The sequence below is a fragment of the Phascolarctos cinereus genome, unplaced genomic scaffold (genome assembly GCF_003287225.1).
Source record: "Phascolarctos cinereus isolate Bilbo 61053 unplaced genomic scaffold, phaCin_HiC Scaffold_2;HRSCAF=192, whole genome shotgun sequence".
In the NCBI taxonomy this organism is placed as follows: domain Eukaryota; kingdom Metazoa; phylum Chordata; class Mammalia; order Diprotodontia; family Phascolarctidae; genus Phascolarctos; species Phascolarctos cinereus.
In genome coordinates this window covers 391,337,625-391,360,854 of record NW_027555625.1, presented here as the reverse complement: position 1 = coordinate 391,360,854, position 23,230 = coordinate 391,337,625, and the positions used below count along the sequence as shown (strand labels likewise).

The 23,230-nt window shown below is 40.2% G+C and overlaps 1 long non-coding RNA gene across 3 annotated transcripts in view; it reads right to left on the bottom strand.

Annotated features, from left to right (window-relative positions):
- Positions 1–3,558: 3,558 nt before the first annotated feature.
- Positions 3,559–23,230, bottom strand: part of LOC144455660 (uncharacterized) — a 94,509-nt gene continuing 74,837 nt past the window's right edge. For 2 of the 3 annotated variants that reach the window (XR_013484380.1, XR_013484381.1), the window contains exons 2-3: positions 5,823–6,114; positions 3,559–3,786 (exon numbers count right to left, since the gene is read on the bottom strand). This is a non-coding gene — a long non-coding RNA (uncharacterized LOC144455660). Of the gene's footprint in view, positions 3,787–5,822; positions 6,115–17,042; positions 17,158–23,230 lie in introns of those variants that run through there. The other variant, XR_013484379.1, reaches the window with a different exon arrangement.

The window sequence follows — 23,230 nt, the reverse complement described above, 5'->3', positions numbered from 1 at the left end:
CTGAAAATTGAGAGGATGCCCATCAATGGGGGAATGGCTGAGCAAGTTGTGGTATATGAATGTAATGGAATACTATTGTGCTATAAGAAATGATGAACAGGCTGACTTCAGAAAAACCTGGAAAGACTTATATGGTCTGATGCTGAGTGAAGTGAGCAGAACCAAGAGGACTTTGTACACAATAACAGCCACGTTATGCAATGACTAAGATTGTTAAACTGAACCCTTCTCAGCATTACGAGGATCTAAGACATCTCCAGAGGCCTCGGGATGGAAAAGGCTGTCCACATCCAAAGAAAGAACTATGGAAGTCAAATCACTATCACTTATTTTATCTTCTGTTGAGTTTTGTTTCATCTTTCTGATGGTTCCTCCTATTGGTTTTAATTTTTACTTACAACTTCACTAGTGTGAAAATATGTTTAATGGGTATGTAAATGGAAAGCCTATATCAGATTGTGCCCCATCTTGGGGAGGGTGGGGGGGAGGAAGGGGGAGAAAAATTTTCAACTCAAAAGCATGTGGAAGTGATTGTTGATACATCAAAATAAAGTAATTTAAAAAAAAAAGAAACAGCAGATGGACAATGGAAACTTCTGGCAGAGTTGGAACAGAGACTTCCCTTTCCTCGGTCAACTAAAGAGAGCACCAGATAAGAACAAATTCCAGCATGTCATGTGCTGAGAATGTACAGCACTGCTTCCATGGACTGTTAGCCACATGTGTTCTTCCTTTCTTTCATTCATTCATTTAAGAAATCATTATTAAGCACCATGTGGAGAAACAGCATTGTGCAAGATACTTGGGGAGATGCCTACAGGCCACCTGCATTAATTAACTAATTAAATGGTATACTTGATAATGACCCAGAAGTGTGGAAAAATAGGTTTAGTTCCATCTTCTCTACAACAGAGATATCAAAGTCCTGGCCCACAGGCACAAGTGGCCTGTGAAACTACCAAGTGTACAGGGGAACCAGATTAAAATATAACTGGGAAATATCTAACAAAATTTAAAAAAAAAACACAACATAGATGATGTTAATTTGTGATCTTCTTAGTCAATATGCAGCCTGCAGGTATCCACTTCTGACACTACAAAGCCTGCCCCGTCTGTTCCATTTCACCAGTTTTCCTTGCTCTAGTTGCCAAGACCATTTATAGTCCATAGAATGCAATGCAAGGCTCTTTCCAACTCTGAATCAATGTTTCATTATGTGATGAAATATCAATCTTTATCATTATTTGTCTCAGGCACAGGTCTCCTCAACTAGACTTGAAGCTCCTTGAAGGCAGGATCATGTCCTTTGCCTCATTCCACATCTCCCAAAACCCAAAAACCTGTGCTGCATAATCATTTCCCTGTGACAGACAAAGTCATAGCCAAGAAGAATGAAAGAGCTTTATAATTTTGACATACAGGACATACAATATAAATTTGACATACACAGAATTTTGACCAATCCTATAAAATGGTTAGGTTGTAAACGTTTTTGCTATATAGAACAAAGTTTAAGGGCATACAATTGGATCCATGTTATACTTAACTATATATAATCATTCAGGTTATAATAGAGTCCTGCTGTATCCCTATAGTAGCCAGTTAGTAATAAAAAATCATATTTGCCTTAAAAGAGGGACATATTATCCCCATTTCATAGATACAGGAACTGAAGCCCAGAGAAATGAAATAATTTGCCCAAGGTCATGCTGCTAGCAAGTATTAAAACTGGATCTTTTACCCAGGTCTCCTGACTCCAATACCAGTACTCTTGGAGTTGCCTTTATCCATTTAAAATTTGGTACCAACATCCCAAGTCCCAGAAATGAAATGAAAAACGGAGTTGGATAGATATTAGTATATGTTAGCTAGCATTAATGCTGCATTTAAGGTTTACAAAGCACCTTGCATGTTCTCATTTGATCCTCACAACAACTTTGTGAAGTACAAACTAGTATTACCCTCATTTTACAAATAAGTCAACTGAGGTTAGTGAGGTTATATGACTTGCCCTGCATCACATAGGTATACAAGGTATACCTATACCTACACTTCTTTTGAAGTATACGAGGTAGGATTCAAACTTAGGTCTTTCTGACTCCAAGTCAGAACCGTATCTACTTTCTTGCCACTAGCGGCCTCAACATGGCTATATAGAAATCAATCATAATAAAGATACAATGTGGACGTTTCCACTCAGCATTTTTAATGGAAATTAACCTCTCAGTCTATATAATCCTACCAAGAAAAATGGAGCTATTTTCCCATTTTAGTTACCTAATGGACTAGATAAACATTTTCCTTTGTCTTGGAGGACGAACAAGAAACAAAAAGGATAATCCTGGCTTATTAATGATGTTATCCTCTGTTGGCTGGTTCCTTGTATCATATACCTCCAATACTCTTAGTGATTCAGTTCTTGAGAATGCTTAAAGCAAGTGAAAGAAGCACACAAGGATAATATACTGCACATATTTTCAGACTCTATATATTAATCAGTTATGTTGATTTCTTTCCTCTTCTTTTTACGTTGGTTTTTTTTTTGTTTTTAAAAATTATTTGTCACATGGGTTCTCTAGGAACAGGAGGGATACTGGAGGAAATCATGGTGATACAAAATGGGAAATGACATCAATAAAAACTCATTTTTAAAAATAAAGCAGGTCAGAGCATATTAAACTTATGTTACCAAGAAAGATATAACAGGAAACCACAGACTTTGACTCTACCCATCACCCCAACCACAGCACCTTGAGGAAACACATTACAATATGCCATCCAAGGTGAAGTTCCCTTTCCAGAGTCAAGTATCGGCTTACATTTAGCCTGTCTGATGTGGTCATACTCAAAGGCATAAGAAGGGCCCTGGAAAGGGCTATTAACCTTCATTCTTGCTCCTAAAGGAAACCTCTCCAACTCAAGAGTTATCCTTGAGAAGTTGACTTTCATGGCAACGACCTGGATACCTATGAGCCAAGTGAGTCTTTTGGCAGAACCAGAAAAAAGGGGAAACAACTAGTCAGGATCACATGTTAGCTTCCACCATAAAATTGCCACACAGAGAACCAGACGTTCATGGGTCATGCCGTGTACCATTGCTAAATTCTGTTATCTGAGCAATCTTCAGAAACAGAGGATTTGGAGCTAAAAGAGGCCTTATAAATTTTCTAGTGTAGTTCCTTTATTTTGCAGTAGAAAAAAATTGAGGCCCAGAGACGGTCAATAATTTGCCCAAGATCACACAGGTAGTATGTAGCACATCTCTGATTCAAAACCAGGGACTCCAACCCCACATCCAGGTCAATATGCTAACAGACAAGGAAAGCTGGTTGAGTAGAACTAGAAAGTTATTTGAGAGGCTCGAAGTCTGAATGTGGTTTCAGCATAGCCCTGAGCTGGCTTCAATACTCTGCAAAATGAATGAGCAGTGGTGACTTATGCAGAAATGCAAAACTTGAAGCAGACATAAGGGCAACACTTATCCATATTCTAAGCAAGGTTCTTAATCTAGGGTCCAAGGAGTCCTTGGATAGATTTCATGGGGTCCATGAACTGGAATGGGAAAAAATGACATCTTTATTTCAATAAAATTGTTTTCCTTTACAATCTGATGCGCTTTATATTGTGCATTTTAAAACAATTAAGTCCAAGGAGTCCATCCACTGACTGACATCAGCTCATACAAGCTCATAAGGGCCAATTATTAAATTTCCAGTGTGTTCATTTACATCTCAGAAGTCTGCAAATGCTACAAACTGGGGCTTCATTTATTGTTTTGTTGATTATCTAGACATAAGAAAATGATGGAAGAAATTTTAATAATGCAGATTAATAAAAGTGTGTTGCATACATTCTCCCCCACCCCAACCCCCCCAGAAAGCTGGTTGTTAAACATTTACCAGCACATCACTGAGTCCATGCCATAAAAAAAAGGGTTAAGAACCTCTGGCTAATGGAAAGGATAATGGGTAGTAATTCACCTTTGATGGAACATTGAATTTACCCAACCACTCTGCAAAGCAATTTGGAATTCTGCCCTAAAAAGTCATTGAATTGAACATATTCTTTGACTTAGCAACATCAATACTAAGCCTCCCCAAAGAGATCAAATAAAGAGCTAAATCACTCAGATGAACAAAAATATTTATAGCAGCTCTTTTTGTTGTATCAGAGAACTGGGAACTATAAGAGTGCCCACCAACGGGGGAATGGCTAAATATTTTATGGCTATATGAATGTAATGGAATAAACTCAGGGTAAAGAAGTTATGTGACTTGTCCAAGGTAGTGCAGACAGTCAATGACAAGGCTGGGATTTGAACCCACCAGGTTCTCTAACTCCATATTCAGTGCTTTACCTATGACACTCAGTCAAATGGTGACGATGCTATATTGTAACCTGGATGCCACTCAACTCTGGATTCATATGGATTATATTTATATGGATCAGTATAGATATTCACATATATCACATATTCACATGGATTATCATATATAGTCACATGGATTATCAATATGGGAGTATTTGGGCTAATAATTCTAATTTATCTCCTCTGCCTTGACTAGCTATCAAGTTTCTTAAGAATTTCTAAATGTCATCTGCGCAAACTAATAGAATAGGAACCATCTTCTGAAATAGGGACTATTTAATTGGGACATAAGTGTAAAGCAATAAGGAAACAAATCCCAACACTCATTTTTAAAGGAACGTACATCATCTGCAATCACCCCCAAAAAAAGTAGCCTGGGAAATCAGGTACTCCATGACTCATGACTCTGAAATGGGGGCTACAGGGGAGAGAGAGCATGTCCCAATTCCTATAGCAATCTGACTACAAGTCACTCAACTTAAATCACACTGCATCTAAATCTCTACATGGCACCACCTCCTATCTTACTGCCTCCCTGTCTTCACTCCTCGTTCCACTCTTGCATTCTTGGGTGCCCATAAATGCAATCTCACAATCAGATTCATTGAATAAGTCATTCATTCACAAGGGGCAAATTCACTGACTACCATTCAGATTCTACATGCTAGCTTTCTCTCTCCTATCTAGAGTTCCCATCACCCTCACCCTGGGCCCAGGTACTCAGTTATATGGGAATTAAAACCCTTAACTTCAATCAGGAATCCCATTGAAGATGATAGCCTCATAGGAAATATATGCCTCTGTTACACTATACCAGTAGTCTGGCTCATAATGAAAAATTGTAGATTTTGACCAACAGTTCCACAATTCTAAAGCATTCTTGAGTGCCTTCAAAATCCTGAGGCTGAGGCTTTATTTGCCTTTAATTTATTGTATGTCCTTTGTCAATCAAGTCTAGAACAGTTTGATGCACGTATCTGTACTTTTTAATTATTACAATTTATTTACTCCAAAAGACAATTTGGGAAAAGCAGTATCCTTAATGTCTTCCCCAGTAAAAAAAAATTACTGAATTTTGCTGCTAACTCCTGGTCATTCTTAAGTGCATCCTTTGCAGTAAGATTAACTAGTGCTTCAGCTGCTTCTCTAACTGGCTTTCTGCTATTGGTGTGTCTGAAGACGGTTCAATTACTGGGGGTTTTTTTTAATTCCTTGCAGAATCTTTTGCAACCTGTGTAATTTCTCCAGTGATTCATTCTTTTAGCTGTTTCTTCCGGATTAGGCTATTAAAGAGTGCTCCATCCCACAAAACCCTTTTTTAAAATCCCCCCAATACAGCAACTGGGGTGCATAGGGTATTCAGGGAGGACTAGCGCCTCTAGTGTGAGGGCTCGCCAATCCCTTTTCAGGGCTGCTCATTCATCTATGCTGTCCACTTTCACCCAACTCTCACCTGTGACTCCAAGAAGCTGTAGCATGTACAGCCTCCACATCCCAGTAAACTGTCTTGGCAGACAGGCTAAACCAGGTTGAGGGTAACCAACAGTCTATGAGGAGAAGGGCAATATGCCCAAACAGAATGGGCAGATGAGAACAATTTGTTTCAAGGGCCATGAAGACAGCTGAAGCAGGCTCTGAGGAGTGTGTAGAGCTTGGTCAGATCTCAAAGATGCCAGGGTCGTCCACTGCATCCCAGGCCACCACCAGTCATCTCGCCTTTGTCTCGCCACTGGACTTTACTTACTCTGGAAGAGAAAACGAAGCTGATAACTTTGTACAACTCTGCCTCACTCAAATCCAACTCACACACAAGTCAAGACCTCACTCCATGACGTCATTGCTCCTCTTCTAAAATGAAGGATGAACAGCAGCAATATAGCAACTACTAGAGGAAAACGGAGAATGGAAACGCGTTGGGTGAATCACCCCTGAAAACACTTCTTGCTTTTTTGTCTTTCCCACCGAAAAGAAAATCCTCAAAACAGAAAAAACAAATAATCCAAGAGCAAAATAAAACAAACAAAAAACCCAGAAGGAATTACTTCTAAGTTTGTGGTTTTACTGGTTTTCTTAGAATTTACTGCAGTGCCAGAAATTAATTTATGGATTATAGCAAGCATGGGATCACAACAAACTCCATGTGAAGAAAAAGAAAACACCTCAAGAATGTTCTAATTGGTAAAGCAACTTCATCTGTGGTTGGGACAGCCAAAAAAGAGGGTGAGTTTTACATACCGGCTTTGGAAAGCATTATTGTTTTGCAAATTGTGAGACAATATGATATTGCCTTTCCAAATGTTCTTTCCATTTATTCCCTTCCCTTGTGCTCACTGTCCTCCAGGAATCTAACTAATGTATGGGGGGACTCAGTTCTCCAGTGTTACAGGGAGATGCACTTTCTTCTACTCTGCTTTGTTCATTCTCCTCTTTTGAAAGGAGACTGCTGTGTGTTTTTCATTTTGCAGCCTCTCTGACAAGCATGCTTACCGACGTTTATCATAAAAATATGCTACATATTATTGTCATATGGTTTTAAGCTTGGTTGGAATAACAGCGTGGAGTCCAGAAATGACACCCAGCTTTTACAAAATGAAGTACTCACTTTGAGTTGTCAGCCTTAGTCGCTGTGAGCTCCACACAGCTTGGGTTTGGACAGGGTGGGGTTTCTAACAGTACTATTGTCAGCCCCTCGCCTCCCTACTTCAAGTTAGCTACATACTACAGAGGTGCTGTGGTCTAAAGCAGCCATTACTTCAAGTATGCAGCACCAAAGGAGCACTCGCTCGATTTGAGTCAGGGGGAACAGAGTTCAAATCCCACCTCCAATATCGAAAAGCTTTGTGACCATGAGTAAGTAAGTTACTTTACCTCTCTAAGCATCTATTTCCCTCATCTGTTTAACAGGGATAATTATAGCACCTGCCTCATAGGGGTATGATGAGAAAAGTGCTCTGTAGACCTTAAAGTGTTATATCAATGTCATTTATTGTTACTGTTATCATTATTATTGTTATTATCTAACAAGATATTCTCAATATACTCATCTCCAGATGCGAGGCAGCCCAAGATGAGAAGAAGCTTGCTTATCAATGGTGCCAATAATGTCTTTCCAGGAAAAAATGTGTCCATCACTCATCCTGGTACAGCACTAATCCAATCTCATGATTGGGTCCTCATGAGAAAGAGGACCCTCTACTTCAATCTCTACAAGTGGCTCTATTTCAATCACTTGGTCATATGAACCCAAGCATGGGTTCATAGAGTTAAGCAGGGACAACAGCCCAGACAAAACCTAAAAGATCAGCTGAGTATTTATCTAAGATGGGAGCAGGTGATGGCTTAGGTGTTTAAGAAGTCAGAAAAGGTTTGAACAGATATCAAAAGTAAAGAAAGAGAAGAAGTCCCTGCCTAAGGGGTAAAGCAGATATTGGCCACATCACTAATGAGGAGAAACACCAAATCAGTCTGATGCATGGTCAACGGCGCTTTCTAATCTGGTCTCTCACGCTTCTTACTGAGGCTGAAGGTGAGTTCAGTGGACACCACAGCCAGGAAAGTCATAGTTCTACAGGGACACCCTGGTCCTGGCTGGAACAGGGTTCGACTGAGGGCCTTATCACCTTCCTCCTTAGAGAGCTTTGTGTCTTTGCCTCATTTCCTCCACGTCAGATTTTGGGGAAGAAAAAAGTACCATTCCCCTTCTTTGAAGAAGAAAAATAATTCTGTTTTAGTCTCCCTGTAGTTATCAAGCATTGGTGGTCTTAGTAAAGTTTCTAATGAGAGAGAACTGGAGAATCTACCTGCCCTCTCCTCTCTCCTGGTACGGTCTCTAGCCAATGGTGGAGTCCCTGGCTCTGAGCCTTCCATCTAGGCTTTCTTTGGGTTTCCTGAACACTGTTTCCTTGGCTTTTGCTCCTCTCCATTGCACTCTTGTTGTCAATTAGCTAACTTTGCAAACCACCCAGATGCTGGAACATTGGAAGCCTTGGGCAGACTCCCCATTGCTCGAGCAGAATGTGTGACATGTCTTTATTTTCTATTCTAGGAGACTGGAAAATCAAAACTGCTGGCTTATATTATCAGCTCCACTGCTGATTTGATGTGTCATCAGTTAACAACTAAGCCTCATTTTAACTGTCTCCAAAACAGGGTTTCCAGGAGACCCAATATTGAATAACTACAAAGGACTCAGTCTTCCTCTGACAATTCATTTTGGATGACCAAATTCAACGGCCTTGAGATCAACCTGCAAGAGAAGTAAATGGCCCTTGACTTCACATGTAAGCTTGCCCCAAGTAGTAGCAAAAGCGGCAGAAGCCTTTGGATTGACTGTAGATAGATCAATAAATCAATCAACAAACATTTCTTAAGCTCCTGCTATACACCAGACACTAAGTTAGGTTCTAGGAATGCAGACACCAAAAAACAAAACAAAGCATACTCTCAAAAAGCTTACATTTTATCAGGAAAGACAACATGGACATATATTAGTATATATAGAAACAAACATAACAAAATGAATAACAAAGTAGTTAGGCAGGACAAGTACTAATAGTTGTGGGTACCCCAAGAACATCTCCATGTAGTATTTGAATTGCATCTTGAAGGAAGAAAGGTTTATACAAAGCAGAGGAGAGACTTGGGTGCATTTTCAGTTCTATCTAACTCTTCGTGACCCTGTCTGGGGTTTTCTTGGCACAGAGACTGGAGGGTCTTGCCATTTCCTTCTCCAGTTCGTTGTACAGATGAGGAAACTAAGGCCAACAGAGTTAAGTGTCTTGCCCAGGGTCATACAATTAGTAATGGGATGGAAAGTGCAAAGGTTTCAAGGCAGGAGATGGAGTACCATGGAGTACTAGGAGCAAAGAGAAGGCCAGTGCGGCTGGATTGTAGACTGAGGGATCAGGAATAATGTATAATGGTGCTGGAGATATAGGTTGTGGCCAGGTGGCAAAAGGTTTTAAAAAAAAGAAACAGAAGTGTTAACATATTATTCAATAAGGAATAGGGAGACATTGGGATTTATTAAGTAGGGAAGTGGTGTATTCAGGAGGACACTTAAGGAAAATCTCTTTGGCAGCTCTCTGAAGTATGGGAATCCAATTAGAAAGCCATTGTAACAATCTAGGCAAGAGGTACTAAGGGCCTACACTAAGATGGTGGCTATAAATGAAGAAAAAAAGGGCCAAATGGTATGCTGCAAAGATAAAAAATGGCAAGATTTGTTAATCGATTGGATTGGGGTGAACACTGAGGCAGAGGGAGAAGTTAAAGATAATACCGAGGTTACAGATCTGGCAGATGAAAAAATGGTGGCACCTTTGACAGCAATTGGGGAAGAGGACACTAGGGAGAATAATAATGGGTTCTGTTTTGACATATGGAGCATGAGATAGCCCCAGGATATCCAGTTTGAAATGTCTAATAGTCGGGTTGAGGGCAGCCAACAGGCCTCAAACCTGTTGGTGAATTAGAGGGATGTCTACCCCAAACATGTGAAGACTTCCTGGGGCAGAATGGGTGGATGAGAACAATTTGTTCCAACAGCTATGAAGATGGCTGAAGCAGGTGCAACGGGGTGCTTTGAGCTTAGTCAGGTATTAAAGACACCAAGGTCATCTATTGCAACCAGGCCATTGCCAGTTATCTTGACTTTTGTCCTTTTTTCAAAATTCTGAACTTAAGAAGTAAAACAAGCATTTCCATTACATAGTCAAATAGAAAAAAAAAAGATTGTACATGAAACAGAAAATCTGTTATGTACAACTTCCTTTTACATATATAATAAAGGTATCATACAACTTTGTTTTCTTTTCCTTTTTTTCTTCTTCCCTGACCTCAAGATGGTTACCAGTAAACACAAAAATGTATATACACCTATATAGCATATATGTAAAACCATTGTATACATACTTCTATGTATCAATTCCTTCTCTGGCTGCAGATAGCATCTTCCTTCATAGGTCCTTTGTAGTAAATTTGAGCATTTATAATAGTTAAAATGACTTAGTCATTCAAGTTGTTCTTAAAACGATATTGCTATTACTGTATACAAGGTTCTCTTGGTTAAGCTCATTTTGCTCTTCATTATTTCATACAAATCTATTCATGTTTTTCTAAGATCATTGAGCTCATTTCTTATAGCACAATAGCATTCCATCACGATCATATACCACAATTCGTTCAGCCACTCCCCAATTAATGGACATCCCTGCAATTCCAGTTCTTTGCCACCACAAAGAGAGCTGCTATTTTAAAACACATAGGTTCCTTTCTTTTTTTCCCTAATTGTCTTGAGAAACAGACCTAGTAGTGTTATTGCTGGGTCAAAGGGTATGTCTTTGGGCATAATTCCAGGTTGTACTCTAAAATGATTGGATCAGTTCACAGTTCCACCAACAGTAAATTAGTGTCCCAATTTTTCTATATCCTAATAAGTATAAAACAAGACTTTTGTCTTGCCACTGGACTTTGATGACTCAGGAAGAAAGAATGAGGCTAATAACTTTGTGCATCTCTGCCTCACTTAAATCCAATTCACATGCAAGTCAAGTTATCGTCCATGATGTCATTGATCATCTTCAAAAGTGAAGAGGATGAACAACCAATGTGGCAATGGAGCTCAGGTGAAAGTCTTTGATTAGGAATCATTTGAATAGTGATGATAATTAAACCCATGGAGGTTGATGAGGTTACCAAGAGAGAATAGGGAGAGAAGACCTAAGACACAGCCTTGAGGAACAGTCACAATTTGGGGTCATCAAATGGATAATGAGCCAACCAAGAAGTCTAAAAATGAGCAGTAGGACAGGCAGGAAAAGAGCTAGGAGAAAGTCATGCCATGAAACCCCAAAGATAAGAGAATATTCAGTAGGAAAAAGTGACCATTAATGTCAAATGAAGCAAGGAGGCCAAGAAGAATGAGGACTTTAAAAAATCAGTTTTAGTGATTCATTGGTAACTTTGGAGAAAGTAGTTTCAGGTGAATAATGAGGTCAGAAGCCAGACTGCAAAGATTTGAGGAATGGAGGCATTGAGTGTATATAGTGTTTTTTCCCTAGAAGTTTAGCTGAGAAAAGGAAGACAGATATAGGATGATAGTGTGAGGAGATGGTGAGATCTAGCTAAGGTTTTGTTTTTTGGTTTGTTTATTTGATTGATTGATTATTTTTAAGGATAGAGGAGACTTGGGTATGTTTGAAGGCAATCAGGAAGAAACAGATAAGAAAAGGTTGAAGATGAGAGAGGGAAGATCAATTAGTCAATCAAAAACAATTAAGCATTCACTATGCTGGAGAAAATATGCTGGAGCAGCTGGAATCCAGGGCACACACAGAGGGGTTGGCCTTGACAAGGAGAAATGTCCCCTTGTTATCAGAGCCTAAAGGAAAGAAGAGGAGATCAGGGGATGTCAACAGGTTTTGAGATGAATAAAATGGGAGAAAAGAGAGCTCATAGTGAATCAACATCATCTTGAAGAGAGGGACCCTGTTGCACATATCTCTTTGTATTTCCTGATGGCTGACGTGGTGTTTACATAGAATAGATGGTCAATGCTTGTGGATATTGCTGCTGCTGCTGATGATGATGACGACATCAAGTCTAACACTCATCACTGTGATGTTTGAAAGAAGTAGAATGGGAGATGAATGAAGGCAAGTTTTTCTAACTTCACCCTACAGAAATTTGGCAAAATATGAAGTAGGCAAAGTTTATCTCATCACATTCCCACCTCTCCTTTTGGACCCACTTATCCCTCCAAATGGAAATCACCACACCTGGGTTACTGTTCTTCTGCCTGTTCCATGTGGCCTATTGGAAAGAGCTTTGGACTTGGAGCAGAAGTCTAAGTTCTTTTTTTCTTTTTTTAATTTTTTGGCTAATCAATGGGATTAAGTGACTTGTTTGGGTCACACAGCTAGTAAGTATCATGTGTCTGAGTCTGGATTTGAACTCAGGTCCTCCTGAATCCAGGGTCGGTGTTTTATCCACTGCACCACATAGCTGCCCCTAAAAGTCTAAGTTCTAATCCCAGCTCCAACACTTATTACCTGATGACCTTAGCCAAATCACTAAACTCCTCTGAGCCTCAGTTTCCTCATATGTAAAGTTGGAATAATAATATTTGTTCTACCTATCTCAAAGGGGAGCTGCAAATAAAACATTTTCTATACTTTAAAGTACCATAAAAACTGTGTTGTTTTTATTACTCACAAAGTTCATCTGAGCTCTCAATCTCACCTTAGATGGATAAGAAGGAAGTGAAGAGAGATGTGATATCTGAGTGCATTTGCTAAAGCCTGCCTGATTTCATCAAAGCTGGCAGTTGTCTACAGTTAGTCATGGAAGGAGGTATGAGCTGGCCTCCGCTGTACAGCTGTTGCTATTGAACTACAGAATGTTCACCAAAAGGCTTTTTAATTAGGCCACCCAGGCTCCAACAAGCAAAAAGAGTTTCATTGGAGATGTATTCTCCACGTGACAAAGTTAGTTTAAGAAGTGAGACAAGAAAGGGCACTGAGTCTCTTAGTTCTAGCATCATGAGTTTGTCCAATTTAATGATCAGTTGGGTTTGAAATGCATAAGATAACCCTAGAATCTCTCTCCTTACTTCAGTCAGTAACAGTCCACCTATAGTGTAACAGCCTGTCACAAAGATGTCCACTACTTGGAAATCTTCTCCAGTGGTGGGAGATTGAGGTCAGATTGAGGTCAGATGTGAAGGACCAGATAGACTGATCCAAGCTGAGTCATCGACTGATCAGATGCCCATTTGGATACTTTCTCAGTCCTGGCTTCCAAGCAGCACAGGATGTAACCATGAACCACAAGAGCACCCTCCCTCCCTCCTGCCCCCGCCCAAAAAAAACTAACCACAAATATGCCACCCAAATTCTTGACTAAATGTTCTTACTGAAGGTACAGCAGCCAGGCCCACAAACGATATCACAGAAGAAAGAAGGGGAAATCCTGGTCTGCCATACCTGACCTACTATAACTTTGTCAGAGCTTTGCTTGTTTTCCACTTTGCCACCTAGCACTAAAACTTACACAAGAATTGGGCACACCAGCACTGGAAAAAAATGCCAAGTTGGTTCAGATACCTACTCCTCAACTACCAGATATAGGTGGAGCTCCTGAGACTCATCTCCCAATAAGAGATTCCTCATTGATTAGGCTCCTCCATCCTGACCTTGTTTCTAACATACAAACTTATAACCTTTTCTGGACCACATCAATACCTACTGGCTCACATTCATTCACATGTAGAAGATAGCATGAAATAATTTTTCCTTTATCCTACGAAAAGGATCATGGGATCAGAAATTGGAAGGTGGAAGGGATTTCAGTTATCAACAAATCCAACCCTTTCATTGTATGGATTAGAGTGGAAGAAGGGTAGCTACTTGGCACAGTGGATAGAATGTTGGGCCTGGAGTCAGGAAAACTCATCTTCCTGAGTTCAAACCTGACCTCAGACACTTACTAGTTCTATGACCCTGGGCAAGTCACTTAACTCTGTTGGCCTTAGTTTCCCCATCTGTACAATGAACTGGAGAAGGAAATGGCAAGACACTCCAATATCTTTGCCAAGAAAATTCCAAATAGGGTCACAAAGAATTAGACACAACTGAGAAATGCCAAGAAGAACAAAAAAGGACTTCCCTCAAGTCACACAAGTGGTGTGCAGCAGGGTTCAGATTTGAGCCAGGTCCTCTGAATCCAAATCCAGTGCTCTTTCCAATAGGATTTAACCAGTGGTGTGCTGGTAAAATTTAATAATCAACTCTCCAAGCTTATTCTACATCATTAACTTTTTTCCCATCCCTTTCTTAAGTCTAGACAATCAACAAAACAATAGTCCTGATAATATAAATATAAATATAAAATACAGTCCTGATTTGTAGCATTTGCTGAGTTCCGAGGTACAAAGGCTCACGTTGAAAATGTAAAGATTGCCTCTCAAAGGCAATTCACACTAGCTCCAATATACCCCTGGACTCCACCTTGTTTGGCAATGTCACTATTCCCTGCTCCTACCGGGACTCTGGACTGGGTCTGTCTAGGCATGTAGTTCCTGCCTGATGTTTCAAGGCTTACCGTGACTTCCTTCAGCTTGTCTGTGACTTGTCTAAAACTGAAGTATCTGCTGTAACTATATACTTCTACCAGTCTTCATCCTTTTGGACCAGGCCTGTGCCTTTGTTGCCCATGCCCCAGAATGACAGATTTTTTCCTCAGGGCAGAAAAAAGGAAAGATTTTAAACCATCGTAAATATGGCCTCGAAACTACAGACATGGCATCCACCACTTCTGGACAGTGGCTCTGACTTCTCCACATTCTACGGAACACCCCCCCACTGTTATGCGTGTAGTGGATGCTCAACAAATATTTGTTGATGGTGGTGATTATAATGAATGTTGCGAAATTACATACACAAACGTCAGGAGCTGCACAAATTAAGCCCCTTTTAGCCACAAGAACGCTAGCATTTTGCATATGTTTAAGATTTAAAATGTGCAGCCTAATTAGCACACAACCAGAAAAACCTTAACGTTGGCATTGCTTCAGTTTTGTGTTTACATCTACAAATTATAACACTGGATTTTTTAGATTTATTTGACATTTAATTTCCTTGTTTAAGGCCAAGATAAAGAAACAGGAAAAAAAGAAATTGGGGGGAGGGGAGGAGAAAGTGGCGAATTAAATGACTATATGGGGGGGGGAGAAATTGATATAAATAAATAAATGAACTCTGTAAGGCTGGGGTCTCTACAAAGTTCATATGGCTTGTAATAAATATGCATTTGTACACCTAAAGCCATATGAGCCATTTTAAAATTCAGGCAGATATACAAATACATGCATGAACTAGAAAGTCTAGTAATCCTTCACTTCATACTCTGAGGTTTGTAAAATGCTGTGTTTTTCTTGTTCACAGCAGGTTAATGATTTTGATAAATCATACCCCTTAGGGAAAGTCAGGACGGAGCAGAGAGCTGTCATGCAAAGTATAAAGGTACAAAGTTCAGGCAATTCTCAGATTTGTAAATTTTTTTTCTAATGGAAAGAGTTTCTTTCTCACCAGTTTCTTAAAACTGAACAATAAGGGATGAGAATTTCCTCTACTATTCCCTGCAAGCTGCCCTTTGGGCAGAGACGGGCATGTTTCAGTCACAGAAGCAAGCTTGTAGAAAGGAAGAAGAGAGAATTTTCCCAGGGGAACCGCAACCAAGTCTGTGAAATAGGATGATAAATATGCATAAAAATCATGTATGGAATCTGCATGTTCTTTGCGTACAATCCACCTAAGCCTCCACCCTTCCCCCGGAGTCCATTCTTAGGTAATTATCAAATTCGCCTTTTATTACTTGCTCCCTTTAAGTCTGTCATTTTTAAAGGTTTCTATTCTTGCGTCCATTCTCACCTGAAACAACTGCCCTGGTCTCCTGCCTCCAGAGAGTATATAGCAGAAACGGAGACCTGCAGAAAGTATGGGAAGGTCGTAGAAATCTCCTGAGGCCAAACAGAGCCACAGTTTTGAAAACATTCAAGTCAATTCAACAAATATTTATTACACATCTACTATATGTAAGGCACTGGGTACACAAAGATAAAAATAGAACAGTTTCTGCCCTCAAGGGGCTTACAGTTCTCTGGGAGATACAATATGGACACTTAAGTGCCTCTTCTATAAAATAAAGGGTTAGACTCAATGACCTCTAATGTCTCTTCTAGCCCTAAATCTGGGATTCTATGATCCTAAATCAGGGTTTCTTAATCTAGGTAAGGTCTATGAGCTTTAAAAATAATAATAATAATAATAATAAGCAACAAAACAGCAAATAATTAGATATGAGCTGGAGGAAGAGGAGAAAAGAATGAGTCATGAGTGGCTTCTTAGTTACAAACCAAGGTGACTGGGAAGATGATGGCACCTTCAACAAAAACAAGGAAGCATGGAGGTGCCTTCAGTCTGGGACATGCTGGAGGTGCCAGTGGGATATCCACATGTCCTAAAAGGACAAAATACTTGGCCTAAGAAGATATGGAAATTCAGAATAATAGAAATTCGGAGTTCAAAGGAAACTCAGAGGCATTCTAGTCCAACCCATAACTGAACAGGAATCTCCTCTACAACAAGCCCATAATTTTTTTCTTTTTAATTTTTGGATCCAGACTCTGCTTACATACCTGAAGTGATAAGAGACTCACTACCTATCGAGGCAATTTATCCCACTTTTGGACGTCTCTATTTGATTGCCAGTAACTTTGACCCTTGCAGTGATAGCTTTGACAGTATCCAACCCTGATAATGATGCTAGCACTGAAAGCATGCTAATAGCAGGTGTTTTTCTCTTGATGGGGCATAGAGATAGAGCTATATACATATATATGCCTACATATGCATATGTGTGCATATATGCATATATATCCAATATAGTTGGTTTCCCTTTAATACTATATATTGTATTTCATGCATTTAAAATATTATTCTGAGAAGGGATCCATAGGCTTCACCTGACTGCCAAAGGGGTCCCAGATACAGAAAAAGCTTGAAAATCCCTGCCCTAGAGACTCTAAGAATTAAGGTCTCCACTCTAGCCTTAGTTCCTATCTCATCTCCCCCAACCAAGCCACCTTTCAACACTGAAGAAAAGCGCACCTCACCTTTTCTGGGCCACCCCAAAGCCACCCATTTCTTTTTTTGACCGCACTCCATGTCCATCATGAGCCAGGGATGCAGGGCAGTTAACCGCTTTTCACTTTCAGTTCCTTGGGGAAATTGGAGAGGAAGGAAAGGAATAAAAGAGAGAGAGGAACAAAATGTAGCAGCCAGAAAGGGGGAGGGGGTCGTTGAAGTTAAGCACTGGCTGCTTTTAATTTAAGATATTTCAATATGGTTATTTGTCAGAGTCATCGAGAGGTAATGGAGCAATCCAGTTTTGCCCAGATGAATTTCCCATGACAAATGATATTGGCTTATCATTTGTGGTAACGATTGAGTTCCAACATTTTTCTTCCTCCAAAGTTTGGGTAGGACAGCAAAGAGTCCTTGTTTGCTTTTAGACATTTGTTTCCAATTTTGCAGACACTGTGAATGTGGTTATTTTTGTAGTGCTGTTAGGAAAGTGCATGGCATTTGATTCTTCATGTAGGAGTTCATTATAAATCATTAGGATTGCAGTGCCCACAACAATGTTCCTGGACCTTGAAACTGAATCGCTGGTGATCACTATACCCCCTCTTCCCTGATCTGATTCCACACCCCCACACACACCCCCCCCAACTCTCTCCATTTTTCCTTGGCCAAGGGAAGGGGTAGGGGGGGAGGAGGGGGCGTTATTTTAAGATGTTTTTATTGGCTTCAGAATGTGAAGTATTGGTTCCAAGGTCTTTTTTTTCCCAGGGCAAGATAAACTCCTTCAGGCCATATATCATGGGACTTCTCCATTGCCTGACAGGACCCAGGTCCAGAAACCTTTTCTGCCCCCATCTGATGGCTTGGGAGACAACTGGTGGTTGCTGAGGGTTACACACATATCGTGAAAAGACCCTTTCAGTAGCACTGGGCCCACCCTCAGATCTGCTTCTTTAGTACTTTGAATAATATTTCTACTCCTTGAAGGAAAAAAATAGAAAATAATCAATCTGTGACTTGGTCAAACTCCATGTCAGGGAAGGCCTTTAGCAAATTGGGAAGTTGTTTCTTCTGATGAAGATTCCTTAAGGGTAAGGATGATGCCCTGGATTTCAGCAATAACGATCAAAGCTACCCCAGTAGCTCAATGCAATCAATCAATAAACATGTATTAAGTGCCTATGTGCCAGGCACTGTGTTAAGTAAGCACTGAGGATACAAGAGGCAAAAAACAGTCCCTGCCCTCAAGGAGCTTACAGTGTAATGGGGGAAAAATAAGCAAGCAAATACATACAAAGCAAGCCAAATACAGGATAAACAGGAAATAACAGAGGGAAGACATTGGAATGAAGAAGGGTTGGGAAAGAAGGCCTTTGGGAAGTGGGATTTTAGTTGAGAGTTAAAGGAAGCCAGGACTACTTTAAAATCATGTAGGATGGGTATGATGGCATGTATTTGTAGTCTGTACAGCCAGGAAGGCTAAGGTTGATAATATGCTTGAGTTCAGGAGTCCTGAGCTACAGTAGGGCTAAAGCTAATAGGACTAAGTCTAACACCTATATGTTAAGCCCCTGGACACTGGGACCACCAGGATACCTCAGGAGGAGCAAACTGGTCCAGGTAGAAACAGAGAAGGTCAAACCTTCCAAACTTGTAGAGATGGGCTTGTAAGTGGCCCCTGCACTTCTGGCCTTGGTGATATAGGGAGACTCAATCTCAAAAAAACAAACAAACAAAAAACCCACAAAATACAAAAACAAACAAAAATTCATATGGAAAATGGAAAAATCAAGTTGGTTTGATGAAACACAGACCTGGAACTGGACATTCCTGTGCCTAAGGCAAGTTCAAATGGGGAGAAGAGATTAGAAGTTAAAGGGGAATTTGTAGCTTCTAAAAAAGAGTACCATGATGATAGGAGCTGGGGCAGTGGCACTGTGGGAGACTACAACATACAGAGATAGTAGTAACCATCAATGCTGGTGGGGGGAACCTCAAAAGAACTAGATCCATCTCTTCCATGGTTCCACTTACCACCCTGGAACAAAACTAGTGATGGCTCTGGTGGAAAGAGAACTGGAATAGAAGTTAGGAAACCTGGGTTCAAGTCTCAACTCCATCACTAAATAGCTGTAAGTCAGTCAGTCAATAAATATTTATTAAGCACCTACTATGTGCCACTGTGCTAAACCCTGGTGATACAAAAAAAGGCAAAAGATAACTCCTGCCCTCAGGGAGCTTACAATCTAATCAGGGAGACAACAAACAAAAAAATATGTACAAAGAAGCTTTATGCAGGAAAAACAGGAAATAATTTAAAGAAGGAAGGGACTAGAATTAATAAGGGTTGGAAAAGGCTTCCTGTAGATGGAATTTTAGTTACAACTTACAAGGAAGCCATTAGGCTTTGCAAGTGATTTCTCCTCTCTATTTCCTTATCTATAAAATGAATGGGTTAGATTAAATAATCTCTAAATTCCTTTCCAGCTACGATTACCTTTAAAACTGCCCCCTCTTCCCTTCTATTCCTTCTCCCAAAGGTCCCTAGAGTCCCATGCTGCCCTAGGCTCTCCCCTATAGTTCTCCCAACCAGGCCTAGACTCTAAGCCTTCCATATCTTCATATCTTCATCCCATTCCTAGGAGTCCTTCTCTTTACTAGAAGATAGCTAGCTAATCTGACTAATTACATATCGATACGCTAATAAGTGTCGATGATTTAACATATTAGCCTCCCAGAATATCTACTTTTTAGCATGAATTTTCTGAAGGCAATGCTTTAACTGGGAGACAGAGCTGAAGTAAGCAGAAGTTTGAAAATTGTGCCCTCTGAGAAATGTCAGCCTTCTCTATAGCGCATATAACACAACTTCTTCAACCACCATTTGTCATTGCGATCCACTAACCTCATCATATTCCTAAAGCAGACCAAGTATTGAAAAATCCCCCTGGGGTTTATGCACTCCTGAGAGAAATCCAGTGAAGCTTCAAGCTCTCTCTTGCTCTTAGAGAACTTCCTTTCCTCCAGCTCTAGCTCCCTGTGGATTACCACACTCATATTGTTGGTCAAAGGGATATGGTCAATGTGGATATACCCAAAGAGATTAGATCTGGGGTCTCATCCCACCAAGAATCCCTGTTTGTTCTCTTATCTGCTATATTTCATGAGCCCTAGTTACATGAATATTCCATAAGGATATCCACCATCCAAGTAAATAGATATGCTTAACTGTATACAGTATTTTTATTCATAGGAATAGAATCAACAAAAGCAAGGGGGTGTGGACCCAAGCAGAGACTTTTTGCCCCTTTCTCCAAGAAGAATTTGGCTTCCATTTGTCTACAGGCCCCAGAAAACCCTTAAATTTTGCTTTATCTCACTCTTATCCACTCTCCTTATCTCCTTTTGAAAGCCCTAGCCCCACCTTTTGATCCTATTTGGATGCCTTTCAAACTTTTTCCTTCCATTTCCCTTCATTATCTATTCCCATTGTCTATTCAATCTCTCAGACTTTCCAATTGGAATTCTACCTAAATCACCAGACCCTTTCCCCAGCCCCAACTCTGGTCACTTGAGTGTATATAAGATCCACCCTAGCCCCCATTTAAAGGCTGACTCTCACTCCTGCTCGTCCCCACGGGCATCACTAATATTCAGATTCCTTAAGAGTCTGGCCTAGATGGTTTATCTCTAATAAACTTTTTCTCTAGCACTGTTCCACTCATGACTTCCCAGGAATGTCAGTGGTGGAATCTGGGAGAAGGACACAAGCTCTGGCTTCCAATGTGCCATGTGTTGGGTCACATGCTGCAGTCTGCAATACTCTGACTGCTTTCTGGTCAAGCTGAATAGAACTGGATCCACCTCTTATTCTATTCATCCTGGTGAAGTGGTACAATCAGATCAAAAGCAGGTCAGTTGGGGAACAAGATATTCTCTACCCTCATCAATAATTTGCCTTCTCTGTTCCCCTGTGTTCCTAAACTCCCTTGTCTTTCCTTGTGTCTTAGGTTCTTGACAGCCTAAAACTATGTCGTTTTCCTCTGTCTCTTCCTATCAGCAGTTAACCCTGGCCACAATCACATCCTCCTCCTCCTCCTCCTCCATATTCCTCTTTTCCCATAGGGAAAAAAAGAGAAGGGATCATGCGATATGCCCACATGGAGGTCCAGGGCTTTTTTAGCATTCAAGATATCCTTTAATACTTCCAGGAGCCATGATTTAATTGGTAAATAGCATGATTACTCCGTCTACCGATGCAGACTGAAGCCCTGTACCTTCACGAAAAGTCTTTCTCGCTTGAGAACAAAAACTTCAGCATCCCGTGGACAGCTGTGAATGACAGTTAACACAGGCTCGTAGACCTTTGAGGGCAAACATTGTTTCATGCTTGTCTTTGTAGTCCTGACATCTAGCACAGTGTTTGACACATAAAAAGCAATAAATGCTTGTTGACTGATGCATTGCCAAGCCTCTACCTGAACTCCTTCAGCTTGGTCTAAATTGCAAGATTAATATAATAGTAATAATATCTAGAATTTGTATAGCACTTTTTGGTTTGCAAGGTGCTTTAATATGTTCTCTCATTTGAAGCTTACAACATCCCCCAAAGTAGCTATCTACAGGTAATATTATCACCACTCTACAATGGAGGGAACTGATAGCAATGCCAATGTCCACCCTCACACAGCTAGTAAGTCTTAATGGTCAGTATTCGAGTGCTGGTCTTTCTACATTCCTTTGAAAATAGGTTGTACAGTGGATAGCAAATTCAAATCCAATCTCAGATATTTACTATCGGGGTGAGCTTGGGCAAGAACTTTAACTGTATTTGTGTCAGTTTCCTTATCAATTAAATGGGTGTAAGAATAACACCTACCTTGCAGGATTGTTACGAAGATAAAATGAGATGTTTGTAAAGTACTCTGAAAACCTTAAAGTGCTATATAAATACTTGCTATTAATACTACCATCATTACCTCCAGGTCCCACATTCTATTCACTATGCCATGTGGCTTTTCTCTAGGTATGATCTGTAAGGGCCTGCATTCTCTCAGAATAGCTTTTAAGAGCCTAAGGTCACCAAATGCCATGAAGAGACATTAAGGTTGGACTTTTGGTGAAAGTGGAAGAAAATTAGAAATATACATTTAGAAATCAATACTAGCATGTCCCTCATTGCATTCTGCTCTTGTGTTGCAATCCAGGCAGCTGCCTGCCTTAATTACTCTTTGCCCCTTCTTAACATGCCAGGCCCTAAGTCAGTGAAAAACGAATTTTGATTTCCCCAAGGATTATGATCCTTACAAGATGGACAAGGGAATATCGGCAAAGTATGATTTCTGACCTAGATCGCCAAGCAAAGTTCCCCTCTCAATTAGAGGAACTTACCAATTTAGTTCAATTCAACAAAATATTTATTAATCACCTACTATGTGCAAGGCATGATACTAGGCACTAGAGATAGAAAGATAAAAATAAAATAATTGTTATTCTTCAAGAGCTTACATTCTGATTAGTAAATACAAAGAAGACCCAAAGTTTTCTTCTACGTGCCAATCCTTCAAATCCTTAATAATAAATTATTATGTAGTCCCTGCCTTCTCTTTTCTTAGCTAAACATTCCTTTCATTTTCATATGGTATTATCTCAAGACCCTTCGTGATCCTAGTTGCCCTTCTCTAGACTTCCTCTAACTTATCAATATGCATCCAAAAGTATCAATCCCAGAACTGAACACAACACTCCAGTTGTACCATACTCTACACCAGAGGACATCAGGATCAGCACTTCTAGTCCTGATCTGTATGCCTCACCTATTGCACCTGAAGCTAAAGGCATGACAAAAACCATAGGCAGGCTTGGAGAACAATCAGGGCTAAAACTTCAAAATCCTTGGATTGGTTGAAATCAGCCTGTTAGAGAGGCTTGCCTTAATCCAAAAGGGTGAATCTAATCTGAGGCATTTCCAGCTCCATTCATCATTTTTATATTTTAGGTTTATGGACCTATGCTGAATGGGTCTTTCTTGTTTTGCATGCAGGGGTTTGGATACATCCATTTTATCTGGGTTTTTCCTCCTTGAATGAGCAGTTTAGTTCTTTTGTGGATTGTAGGTGGTTCTAAGCCAGACCTGCTCTTTAAAGCAGATTAGGATTGTAAAAATTCAGGTGAGAGGATCCCCATCAAGTTCCATTAAAGAAAATTGGCTAACGGC